This window comes from Cupressus sempervirens, chromosome 1 (genome assembly GCF_028749045.1).
Source record: "Cupressus sempervirens isolate cs-2001-9-10 chromosome 1, ASM2874904v1, whole genome shotgun sequence".
NCBI classification, from domain to species: domain Eukaryota; kingdom Viridiplantae; phylum Streptophyta; class Pinopsida; order Cupressales; family Cupressaceae; genus Cupressus; species Cupressus sempervirens.
The window spans coordinates 429,982,703-429,993,436 of NC_143118.1; the positions used below are offsets into that span (position 1 = coordinate 429,982,703).

Here is a 10,734-nt window from a genome sequence, read left to right on the forward strand (position 1 = left end):
TCACTATACATATGAAATGTGATCAAATTAGTAAATTATAATTTTAATTTACCTGTGTGTCAATGCCAAATGTGTCATTCCAGAACTAATCAGTGACAAGCCCATCATCCACACCATCTCCAACATGAGTGCCAAATGTGCATAAGGATCCGCATGAAGTGCACATGTGACTACGACATACATAAGGCTCCCCCTCAACTAATGGGCTTGTGGAATGGATGAGGGTTTGCATCAAAGCATTAATGGTCCCTAGATCACTAGCCTCTACATGTTCCTTCACAACTGAAGGAATAGTCACATGCTTACATTGTGGCTTGACCACAGGTACCCTAACTACATTAGAGTCACGACATGCTCCTGGCCTCTCAAATGATGACCCCCCACCTCTACCCAGGGAGTCTAATATATCAAAATAATTGAGGATCTCCCTAAGGAAAAACTCACAATATAATTTCTTCAAAAAATACATGGAGACCTCATGATTGTTGCAAGGAGGGGCATCAAAAACCATCCACCATCTATCCCAAGAATTATTTCTAATAGCATTGTGTATGCACCAATGGATGGGGAATCGTTTAGTACCCTCTCTAATAGTATTTTGCTCACTAGGTTTTCTAAATAATGCACATATACTACCTTTTGGTATTCTTTTTTTTTTAACATCTTCATATGACAATTTATTTGCATAAAATATTTTTTGTTCATCCCTCTTAACCCGCCAAATATCTAACTGACCACTAACTGAGGCTATCTGGGTGTTAATGGATTCGAGAGATGATGCCAATTGATCCCCATTGGATTGGTTTGTTAGGATTCTTTCAATCGAGCAATGAGTCTTTCTAATTTAGTTTTTCCTCTCTCTATTTCATTTATTATATTTTCTTGTGTGCCTGGCAAAGGTCTTGCAATTGGTTCGGGTTGTGGAATTTGTTGTTCTTTTTGAGGATGGTTTTGGTTTTGAGGTTCTTGAGGGTTTTGAGGTTCTCGTGGATTTTTCGGTTGATTATGGACATTTCTTGATAAAAAATCAATTGAAATCCAAATAAATAAATAAATCTAAATGAAATTTGTAAAAACCCTACAAAACAATATTAAAAACCTACAAAACAATATGAAAAATATATCAAACAATGCAAAGTTAAGTTTATATCACTTACGGCGTCGTTGTGGGTGCGCTTGTGATCTTGGATTTTGTCAACGAGGAGGCACTTTGGCAAAGGATGGTGAAAATGTTGAATTTTTAACTCGTGTAGGCACTACTCTCTGTAAGAATAGCAGAAAATGCTGATGAAAATGATGGGCTATGAGTGCGCAGCCCATCATATATACTTTTTTAATTTTGCTAATAGCGCGTATGCGTTATTGAAAATGGAAAAAAAAAAAAAAAACTTGTCACCTTTTTGGCACCACAGCTTAATGCATATGCCCATATATATGTATATATGTATGTATATATGTATACACACACACACATACACACATATCTATATGTACATATATACATACATATCTTTATATATCTATAAATATGTACATATAGATATACATATATATTTGTATATATGTATATATATGTGTATATATGTATACATATAGGTATATATGTATATATACACAAATATATATACATACACAGATATACACATACATATATATACACATATACCTATACATACATATATATATATATATATATGTATGTATATTTATATGTATATATGTATGTATATGTATATGTATATATGTATATATATGTGTATATGTACATATATATTTGTACATACATGTATATATATCATATATATGTATATGTATATGTATATATGTATCTATGTATCTATATATACATGTATATGTACACACACACACACACACATGTGCTTGTACACTTATGCGCCCTACATCTACCTAGTATACTATTTCATGTACTAAACTTTACACATGTATTGACATCCCTCCTCTAGATGATACTAGACTTTGAGTCATCTCTTGCGAAAGGGGAAACATATTAATTTGTCATCAATGAAAAATGTTCCAAAAATGATGATAAACAATATATAGCAATGGAGCTGGTCAATGGTCCAAATACATGAGATTTACAGGTTTCAAACATGGTAGGATGTAGAGATTTCTCCATCATATATGTGTTGGATGATCTTGTTGATGTAGTAAAAACAATAGTTGAGGAGGAGACACATAGGCTAGAGATGATTAGGGTTCATCAAATATAGTAACATTTGATAACTTTGTGTGATCTAGGTATGTATCTTGATAATTTCACTATTCCAAATTAACATTTATTTATTTTATGGAAAATTGTGTGCATCCCTAGGGGAATAGTCTTTCCCTAGCTCACTCTTTATTGGTCCAAACTTGGTAGTAAGTAGGAGAAGGGTAAAGTAGGTTTGGTGATGACATGGCTATAGAGTACCTTGGTACATAAAAAAAACATTTATTTTCTTTTACCACTCTAATCATACAATGTGTAACATGTTAGTGGTTCCTAGTGATGCTAGAAAAAGAATAGTATGAGATCATAAATTTATCTTCAATCTAATTAGGCCTATAAGATCTATATAGGTGCATCAATTAAATATACTACACTTTAGGCTAATACGAACAAGATAATTGGAGAATAGAGTAGGTTGCAAGTGTAAATTAATCTTAATGAAAGGTGAGAGAATCTATGGTCATAATAGGTAACACTACTACCATAAGTGTACTTTAGCAAATACAAAAACCATAACCAAAGGTGGAAAAACCTGGATGACATGGTGTAGGAAAATAAAATGACTTAATTATACAAATATGACCTTTACATTCATTATCAAACATATGCACTATCTTCTCATCCTTATATTCCTTAAGTGGTTTTCCATAAATATATGGATCTTCAAAGTGATTTTCATAAATAGATGGATCTATGTAAAGATATGCCATTTTACAAGATTATGAATACATCTACTTTGAGTCTTCGACCTAAGCATTATGTCTAGAAGGCCCAAGATCCTAAGGATCCATTTTAAATCATAAAATTCAAAATAATTCATTGGAACCATTAGATAAATATTTTCCTCCCCTAACGCTATGGATTTGTATGTGAAATATTTTATACATTTTCTAATGGCATCACTATGTAAGGGTATGCATACATTGACATGGTTTATGTATTATATTTTTTTATATAAATTTTTAAAAATTAATTACAAAATAAAATATTAAAGCATGATGTAAGGGCAACCTGTAGATTGTAACTTATCCACCTTTGAGTATGTAGGTCATTTGCAAGTGTCACATGACACTACTGTGATCTACCACATGACATCAGAAACACCCTTGCAACCTATGCTTGGTCCTGCCAAGTAAATGATGAAAACAATTATATCAATTATGTTATTCATTCTTGAAAACAAAATCATTTCTTTTTTTAATTATGAAACAAAATTTGCAATGCTATGGGAAATTATGATGCTTTGACGATTTTAGCCTCACAACTCACAAGAGTACTTTATGACTGAAAAAGAGCATTTTCACATATTAGGGGTAAATTCTAGCCATCCAAAGCATATTTCTACAAATGTTATGATAAAGTTTACTACATTAACATGTCAACTTCCCAAATCTACCCACTTTCCATTGAAGTTTTCATTTAGATAGTTGAATATTAGGACATAAACTAGTCATTCAAACTACTTTTTATAAGTAACTTTTTAAAATTTGGGCCACAATTTTGCAATCTTTGTCGTGGTGTAGATGCTTCTAAATTTTGATATATTTTTTGTATACTAGTAACCAATCTTTAGATGATTTCTTTTGTATTCTTATGATTTTATGAATCTATGTTGACCTTCTTCATATTTCCTTATGCTCTATCCTTATCTCCAATATTATTTTATATCCAAGACCACAAATTTGATTAAATGGTGGAGGAAAACAAAATGGTTTAATTATACAAATATCACCTTTAGAATCATTATCAAACATTTGCACTACCTTCTCATGGTTATACTCTTTAAGTGGGTTCCATAAATATGGATCTTCAAAGTGATTTTCCTAGATAATTGGATCCATGTAAAGATATGACATTTTATACGATTATGAATCCATCTACTTTGAGCATTCGAACTAAGAATAATGTCTAGAAGGCCCAAGATCCTAAGGATCATTTTTTAATTCATCAAAATCAAAATAATTCCTTGGAACCATTCAAGAAATATTTTCCTCCCCAAATTCTATGAATTTGTATGTGAAATATTTTACAAATTTTCTAATGCCATCACTATGTAAGGGCATGCATAGGTTGGTGTGGTTTAAGTATTTTATTTTTCTTTAATTTTTAAAAATTAATTACAAAATAAAATATTAAAGCATGACGTAAGCATAACCTGTAGATTATAACCTATCCATCTTTGAGTAGGTGGGTCATTTGCAAGTGTCACATGACACTGCTATGATCTATCACATGACATCACAAACACTCTTGCATCCTATTCTTGATCTTACCAAGTAAATGATGAAAGCAATTCTATCAAATATGTTATTCATTCTTGATAATAGAGTAACTCCTACTAATTTTAATTGCTAAACAAACTTCACAATACTATAGGAAATTATGATGCTTTGACAATTATAGCCTTATAAGAGTGTGTTTTGACTAAAGAAGAGCAATTTCACATATTAGGGGTAAATTCTAGCCATCCAAAGCATATTTATACAAATGTTATGCTAAAGTTAGTATTACATTAACATGTCAACTTCCCCAATCTACCCACTTTCTATTGAAGTTTTCATTTAGATAGTTGAATATTAAGAGGACACAAACTAGTCATTCAAACTCCTTTTTACAAGTATCTTTTTTGAATTTGGGGCTCAATTTTGAAATATTTGTGGTGTTGTAGATGCTTCTTGATTTTGATGTCTTTTTTTATATAAATTGAAAAATAAAATTCATTTGATGAGGAATTCTTAGTTTTGGAAGTTCCAAGGCTTTGTTTGGGCTTGTATAATAATTTTAGGTTTAAAAAAAAAGTAAAAATGTATTAGTTTTCTTGTATTTTACATTGGTGCGATAAGTTGGTCATTTAAAAAAATAAAAACCTTAATCCATGTGGCCTAATTTGACATTTGCATGAACTAATATCAAGACCATTTGCTTTAGTTTTTTTAAAAGAAAAAATGCACAAGTTTTCTTGCATTTTACATTGGTACATTATTAGTTGGTCCTTTAAAAAAAAACTCAATCTATTTGGCCAAATTTGACATTTGCATGAACTAATATCAAGACCACTTGTTGTTTTGGAAAGTTGCATTTGTTTTGCACAAAGTGTTGAGATCATTATTACTAGGAGAATTTCTTGAGTGAATTTAGGGATGAATATTTTTTTGTAGTAGTTATTTCTCTCTTGTTTTAACATGGAGAAAACTTTAGTTCTAATTTAAAAATCTTATAACTCTCCTAAATAAAAATCTAAAATGAATAAATTAAAAAGCGTTAAGAGGTTGTTCCGATAGTACACACTATTTTTGGAGAATTTATTGACTATTTCTAATTGCACGCCATTCTTGAGTTGTTTCACATTGAACATTTGAATACTATATCAATTACTTTTATCAAAATTATCTAGGTAAACATATAAAATCTAAAAATATTTATTAAAAAATAAACTATTAATTTTTAATAGATGCAATTTTGAAAATAGAAAACTTCATCACCAAATTAAAGTCACCAACAACACAATTGGTGAATTCTATGATTAAAAAAATGTTAAATATTATGATACATTTCTTATTGCATTCTCTCAATCTAGGGCATGTACATTTGTATGTGCTTTGTATGCTACAAAGAATGCCCTTGAGTGTGAATTTCAAATGTCTTTTTCTAATAATTTCACTATATAGTCCACCATAAAAAAAAAAAGCTTATTCAAATGGACACCTTGAGTCTTCAAAATCACATGTCTTTATTGCAAATGGTGATATAGAAGAGAAGATAAATGCAAAATTGTATGTATAAGGACATTGATGAATTGAAATATCTTTTCGGGAAGACCAAAATTGATTTGCCTCTTAGATTTTGCTTAAGCTTTGCAAATTCAAGATAATTAGAATGTGATAAGGGAAAAGGTCATACTATGGAACATGTAAAAACAAAGAATAAGGTCTTTGTGCCTCTACATGTCTTAAATAGAAGATTACATGTATAGGAAAATGAATTGAAATTGTTGAACGATCATGAAAGTTGCTGAATTTAGATTATAGAATTATTATAAACCAAGCTGTTTATATAGAGAGTCTTTGGGATAGTGGATTGGCATCAGTTAGGTTGATTTGAAGGGTCTTATCAGTTGCTATACACTCTACTAATCTAGAAATGGTTGTGGCTATAAAAATAAGTTTGCATCTTCTTTTACCATTCTACAACAAGCTTTAATTAACATGGAAATTGAGCAAACTCAAATTCAAGTAATGTGTCATCAGACATATACTAGCAGTTGCACATTTATGTATGCACAACAAGTAGCTGATAGGAGTGATTTATATTGTACTATGAAGAAAATTGTTCATAAATTTTTTGTATTATATTTGTTAGAGGTTTTGCATGCCAATAGAAGAAAATGTTGTAGATCATTTGGATAGGAAGAGATAGCAATATAATCTCATATATTGAGTGTACTCATGTAAATCTCATATAAAATGTTGACATAACATATTAAGAAAAATTAAAGTAGACAAATGTAATGAGAGTTAGCACAAAATCACTTCCAATTTAGCAAAAAAAAATGTGGCAATTTTTTTAAATATTATAGTTTTAGATTATGGTAAAAACAGGTTTTGAAGGGACCCCGAAACCCTTTCACATCCTCAAAAAGGAAAAAGCAAGACAACCATCAGGAAAAGAGTCCTTAAACCTACTAGAGGCACCACCAAAATCAGGTTTTATAGGGACCTGAAACCACTTACATAGTCCAATTAAAGTACCCAGGTTTTACAAGGACCTGGAACCTCCAATACAGTTTTAAACTAAAAACTAGAAAATAGGACCAAACACAGGAACTAGATGTAACAACCAACAAAGAGGACCTAAACAAGAACCCAACCAGAAAAGAGGACCCAAAGAAACTATTGCAGTTCCATGATCATCTTAACTGCCTCCTTACCAATCTTAGCCATATCTTGGATGGAGTTAGTGGCCGAAGAAGCAGCAACAATCAAGGCTTTCTTCCTCGAACTCTATCTTGTCCTCTTGCTAGGACCCTCCGAAGATATGGTTCCTTCATTTGCTCTTTTTCCCAAGCACGCCGCAGCAACACAGATGCTTGGAGTTACCTGCTCCATTTTTGTTCCACTTTCCTTGATAAGCATTTTAAGATTCTGCTCATAATCCTTAAGTTTTTTTGAGATGTCTCCCATTTGCACCTCCAAGTGTTTGATAATAGCCCGGTTAGCCTCCTGGTTATGTTGCAAAGTTTCCACTTTCTTCTTCAACCCCATTATTTCATTATAAATCCAAGAATCGACTTGGAGGAAAGAATTAGCTTTAAGTTTGATAGAATGCAGGAAGGAAAGCTTGGTTTCCCTCTCCGGGGAGTCACCCGTGTCTTCAGCAATGGCATGTGTTGGGGACACAACTTTATCAATTTGTTCCTCCCCATCCAACAACTCCTCCTCTCCAGTCTCCACAAGGTCATTAAAAATATTATAGTTAAATATTAATAAAATATTATAGTTATGCAGGGTCATTTAAAATATTATAGTTAAATATTATAGGGTCATTTTAAATATTATAGTTATGCATGTTGCAAAATCTTATTTGTAGCCCATGACATTTTTATATAGAACATGAAGTCAAAATATGACTCATTTAAGGCGACCTAGAAAACAACATTACAATTGTATTGAATTAAGTAAAGGTTTTTTTCATTTATTGTTACATTTAATTTTTTTCGTAGAGGTACTTGAAGAATTAATCTCTATTATTTTCATATCCCTTATTAATACGTAATTATAAAATTATTAGTTTTAACTCTAATGTATTATAGAATCAGACTTGATAATCACAATTAATACATAAAAAATTAATAGATCAATAATCATGCTAATTTACAATTAAATCATTAAAAAAAGTAATAGATAGATAGTCATGTATAAAGTAGAAGCTTTGAATTACATTTTGTTATCTATTATTAAAGCAAAAAAAAAATTAATGACTCAATTTTTTAAAGTTTTTTTGAAAGCACTAAAATTAAAAACTTGCGTAATGCTTAAAATGAGAATGAAAATAAGAAATTTGAAAAAAAATGTGTATGATGTTACTTATTTATTTATTTTAAGAAAATTAATAAAGCTAAATTCGTCGCTAATATTTTCTATACCAATAAATTGTATATTTAAATAAACTTTTTCTATATTCTTTAAAATTAATATTTATATATTTTAATAATAAAATAATAATAAAAATAATTTAAAACTTAGATTAAAGATAGATTTCTATTATATAGATTTGAATTTTATTAAAATATTAATTATTTTGTCTTAAAAGAAAAAAATCTTAAGCAAATAATTTAAAATATTAAAATAAAATAAGACTTATATATATTATTAGTAAAAAAAAAAGATTGAAGCTAGATTTCTATTATCTAAATTTAAATTTCATTAAATAATAATAATTTTTTCTTTAAAAAAAAAGCTCTACGATAACATCAACAAATAATATAATTTTAAAAAATAAAATAAGACTTCTAAAATGATAATGTCAATCACAATTTTACCAATCAAGTTTACATTATCACATTATATATAAAATTTTCTAATTTATTGTAACTTCTAAAATAAATAAAAATAAATAAGATAAACAATATAAATTATTATCATTTATACGTAACATAATATATACACATAATTGAATCTAAAAGTTACACTAAAGTAAATTCATATATTGTGAAAATCTAGAAACTCGTATTATCCTTTTTCTCTTCATTACATATGATCTTAAAATATTAATAAAAAAAATTGAATTCAAATCCTACAAAAGCAATCCTAACTTGCATTTTTAAGTAAGTCTTACTCAAAATATTTTAACATTCTTCATTTAGAGCTATAAAACTTTATTCTATGCATTGACATATTTTCTTTTTCTAATCATAAGTCTTACTCAAAATATTTTAACATTCTTCATTTAGAGCTATAAAACTTTATTCTATGCATTGACATATTTTCTTTTTCTAATCATATATCCCTACCCTATTTCATTCACTAGATGCTAAAATGTGGGCAAGATATTAAAAATTTTCTTCCATTCAACTTATTTAAATGAGTTTTTTGAAGTTTATAAATTAAGTTGAATATAAGGATTCTTACGAAAGGAAAAAATATTATGTATATGAAAAAAAGGTAAACTATCAACTAATTATTTATAATACATGTAAACTATCCCAGCCACATGCATGCAATTAGACATATAAGTATTAATCATTTTAAAATTCAACTATTTGTCGAGCTATTTAGATGTACTTTTAAAAGTGTTCTAGATTATAGCACAACATAAACAAAATAAATTTTGTTAAAAATAATATTAATTTGGATTAAAATCATAATTAAGAAAATCTCGACTTCTCTTCTCGCACCACCATTACCTTACCTCAGCGTCAGCCGGAACACAGCAAAAAACGACCACAGTGGGAGTCGAACCCACGACCTTTTGATCCGAAGTCAAACGCGCTAATCCACTGCGCTATGCGGCCTCTATATTTTTCTCACAGAGAGATAAATTTAAGTAAAATCTCAGATTTTACTGTAATTGCGGTGATCGAGAGGACTGCCGTTTTCTATTATTATCTTTTAAAATATTCTACCCAGCCGTCTTAGCTCAGCCGGTAGAGCGCGTGGCTTTTAACCACGTGGTCGTGGGTTCGATTCCCACAGACGGCGAAGCCTTAGACATGATCTTTTACATGTGGACGACTTGAGATTACGTTACAGACACATTGGGTTTTCAAATTTGAAATGTTTTCATTTACAATCTACTATGTCCGATTAAAAATTACCATACATAGATTTATCCACAATACAATGCAAGATTACATTATAGACTTACAGGTTTTTTAGGAGTCGACTTGATGTGAGATGACGTTAAAGACATTGATTTTTTCATTTACAATCTAGTATCTCATATTCTAAAATATCAGCAATTTTTTCGAATCTAGTATCTTAGATTCTAAAATATTAATCTGAAATAAAAAAGACCGAGTTTTCTAGTTTGACAAGTTTTTATGACTTTTACTAGTGCCGAAAACTTGCATAATTTTTGGCAAGAACTTTTTTAGTACATACTAAGTTTTTGTTAAAAATTCGGTCATAGTTTTATAACAACAATTAAAGGCAAAAAAGGGCCCAAACCAGTTTATTTTCTCATTCCTTTACTTGTATGTTGTTGAGAGGAGAAAAGTCTTCCAAACACTTGCAAATTGATTTCGATCGATTTGAAGTGGACTTGAGGCAAGTTTGAAGCACATTTGCAACGGATTTGGAGCGGAGCTTTTGAAGAGGATGACATCAATGATTTGAAGAGGCAAGCTATGGATTTGGTTTCATGCTGGATGACATAGAGTTGAATGAGTAGTCATTGCGAGTGCCAGGGGAGGCTAGAGGCAAAGCTATAGCTAGGATTGATGAGAAGCCACAAACTGAGTTAGACATACTGAGCAAGAAGACAATCATGCTAGTGCAGACTTCTAA

The 10,734-nt window shown here is 30.0% G+C and overlaps 2 non-coding genes across 2 annotated transcripts; one reads left to right on the forward strand and one right to left on the reverse strand.

Moving 5' to 3' along the window:
- Positions 1 to 9,666: 9,666 nt before the first annotated feature.
- On the reverse strand, positions 9,667 to 9,740 carry TRNAR-UCG (transfer RNA arginine (anticodon UCG)). Its single transcript has one exon. It is a non-coding gene; the product is annotated as a tRNA-Arg (tRNA).
- A 114-nt stretch (positions 9,741 to 9,854) lies between these two features.
- Positions 9,855 to 9,927, forward strand: TRNAK-UUU (transfer RNA lysine (anticodon UUU)). The gene has a single exon. It is a non-coding gene; the product is annotated as a tRNA-Lys (tRNA).
- The last annotated feature ends 807 nt before the right edge of the window (positions 9,928 to 10,734 follow it).